This window comes from Anopheles coluzzii, chromosome 2 (genome assembly GCF_943734685.1).
Source record: "Anopheles coluzzii chromosome 2, AcolN3, whole genome shotgun sequence".
NCBI lineage: Eukaryota > Metazoa > Arthropoda > Insecta > Diptera > Culicidae > Anopheles > Anopheles coluzzii.
In genome coordinates this window covers 37,116,844-37,119,698 of record NC_064670.1, presented here as the reverse complement: position 1 = coordinate 37,119,698, position 2,855 = coordinate 37,116,844, and the positions used below count along the sequence as shown (strand labels likewise).

The following is a 2,855-nucleotide window of genomic DNA, read 5'->3' as shown; positions in this document are numbered from 1 at the left end:
GTATGGTAAGCAGTCGTTGTTGCTGTATTGTTCATAAATATGATATTTGCTTAAATAACTCTAATCGATAAAGGCTGATTGTTTCGTATGAATATAAAAAAAATCGTTCATATTACTTTATTTAATAGTATTTTTTTAAGTAGTGAAATTAAAACAAACAAATATCTTTGTTCAAGATATGTAATTCCAAAAATATTCAATTCTTTTTTTTATACTTTTGACGACAGTACGACTTACAACTAAGCAATCATAACGAATTGAAGACAAGCTATTTTGAGCAACAAGCAAGCGCATGAGTTGCTGCGTGAGCGCCTTAGATACTGATTCCGTTTTGGCACCTCCTTCTTCAAGCGTTTCCGTAGTGTAGCGGTTATCACGTCTGCTTCACACGCAGAAGGTCCCCGGTTCGAACCCGGGCGGAAACATATGACTCTTTTTTCCTCGTGTATTTTTATTGTTTTACCTCACAACTTTGTGTAACTAGAATTTCGATGAGGTGGTTGTGTCTCAACGTAATATAGTCTTACAAAGATTGTTTTGTCGCTATTAACTTTATCAGCTAGTAGTAACTTTTGGAGCTAGTAGGGCCAACAATACACAAAAGCTTCAGTATACGCATTATAAAATGTTGCCTTTTTCATACAACACCCAACATTCAATCTGTCCTTCCCACCCCGCCACAATGCCAATCCAGTTAAAGGGCAAACACAGGCAAAAGAAATAAAAACCCTAGCACGGTGCTACAAACTAATTTCCTTGATCTCAATATGCGTACCTCAATAACATCCCCACGCTGCATTATGCTGATGCATTTTCCTTGGTGGTACTACATTGGACGACAATCACCGTGGCGCCGTCCGTGAAATCACACACCCACTCAGCTCGTCTCCCTGCAGCAGCAGCCACCCTCATCCGAACCCTCACTTGCCGTTGCACAGCCAAGATCTTCTCCATCGGACGGAATCGTTTCATCCGGCCCCGGTGCGTTGCTCAAGTGCGGAGGTTGGCTTGAACGTTAAAGCTAATGCGCTACATTGGTATCGTTTAAGTTCACTATATTGGCCACCGCCGGAGAGCAGTCGTCCGTCTGGCTGCTGCCACACAGTCCGTGGACAGACCGTTTATTGCCGCCGGTTTCGATTAACCTTAATGGCATGTGGTAAGACACTACTCTACACTGTGGTACTGTAGGGGAGCTGATGGCTACTGGTAGGTTACAACTAAAACTGAAACGTTTACATCCAACCCAAAAAGAATACGAAGTCGTTACAAATTATGTATATTTGTTCGATCCACTGGGTTTAAACAACACATTCAAAGCAATTATTTACAAAGCAAAAGATGCCACGGTTAAATGACTAACTTCAATGCCACAAGCTTGCTTGTATCGAAACATTATCTTCTTAACTCACGATCACAAATAAACCTTCTCAAGATCATCTTACGCTCAATGGAACAAGCCCGGGGCAATGGCGACAAAGGGTAGTGCGCGCGCTCCACTTATCTTCATCACCATTCCCCCAAATCTGCTCACCGACGGTTCGACGGCGCACCCTTCAATCGCACGGTCCTTGACACACGGAGCAAGCTTGGACGAGCATAATCGGAGTGTTATTTAGAACACACGTTTTATGACAAACCGCGGACATGACACCTGAGGACCAACCATACGGCAACCGCAGCACCCATAAAATTAGCACCCAATCGTTTTCCGTACCGTACCGACACACAACGTTCGTCAACCGTCATGAATGCATTAACCGCTTCTTGGCAACCGTTTTACGGCTAGATTGGTGAGCGAAGAAGCCACTTTTAGCCAAGAAATTGGAAGTGTATTTTTGCAAAGTTTGCTTGTTACATCTTCGGTTGTTACAGAAAGATATAAATTAAGCTGCTACTTACATTAATCTATCCCTCGCTAAGATGGCTCGCTTATGGTGAACCACGCACAATTGTTGAACCTACTGAACGGTAAATGGCTGTGTTTGCTCATCGCTCGCAACATTCTTAGTCAATTGCTTTCGGGTGCACACGGTAATACCTAGGGGGTTGGTTGTTCAACGGATAAGCTGCCCGAGCTAATGAGGTAATTATTGTCACATTATAGAAGCTAATTACTATACCAGCTGCGCTGCCTAGTTGCTGGCTTTTGCTTCAGGGAGGATTTCAGCCAGCGGAAAACGACAAACAAGACCGAGAGTTCAGCAGCAGGAAGTTTACGCTTCTTACTACCGTGTATATGGGCTTGTTTACGCGGATGTTTGGTTCCGCGAAAATTATTTATAACACTGATACGGAGATGTAACATTATTATTATTCTTATTATAACGCCCAACACTCATTCCTATGGGCGGAATGTTTCATTTACACGTGTTAGATAGCGATCCTACCTAAGTAGAGTTAAGTGACATACTTTCAGAAAGTAACGCGTTCAGGTGTTATTCTGACAGATTGTTCCTTCAAACATGCTTTTACAAAGACACTTCGACAAAACAGAAATGAAATTTAGCATTCTTTAAACAACATTGAAGCTGTCTCATAGCTACAATCCCTTTTAGAGTTATCCGAAAAGATCCTTGTTCGCTCGATCACGTGTCTCAAACACGAATAAACAACCTTTAACACAAGTGTGAATTGAAAGCTTTCGCAGTTTTAATCACGGTCACCAAAGCTCATTATAGTAATGGTACATTGAGTTCCAACGCAAACAAAACACGTCCCCCTCTCGTCCTAAACCCATCACGCATCAAGAAAGCAGCGGAAAACAATAGGTGCTAAACAAGCAAGAATTGTCCTCCATTGGTTTCCTTTTCACGCCGTTACACAAACGCACCAGCCAAGAAAGGAAGTAAAAT

At 42.4% G+C, this 2,855-nt stretch overlaps 1 non-coding gene across 1 annotated transcript; it reads left to right on the top strand.

Moving 5' to 3' along the window:
* The first annotated feature begins 352 nt into the window (after positions 1-352).
* Positions 353-425, top strand: Trnav-cac (transfer RNA valine (anticodon CAC)). The gene has a single exon. It is a non-coding gene; the product is annotated as a tRNA-Val (tRNA).
* The last annotated feature ends 2,430 nt before the right edge of the window (positions 426-2,855 follow it).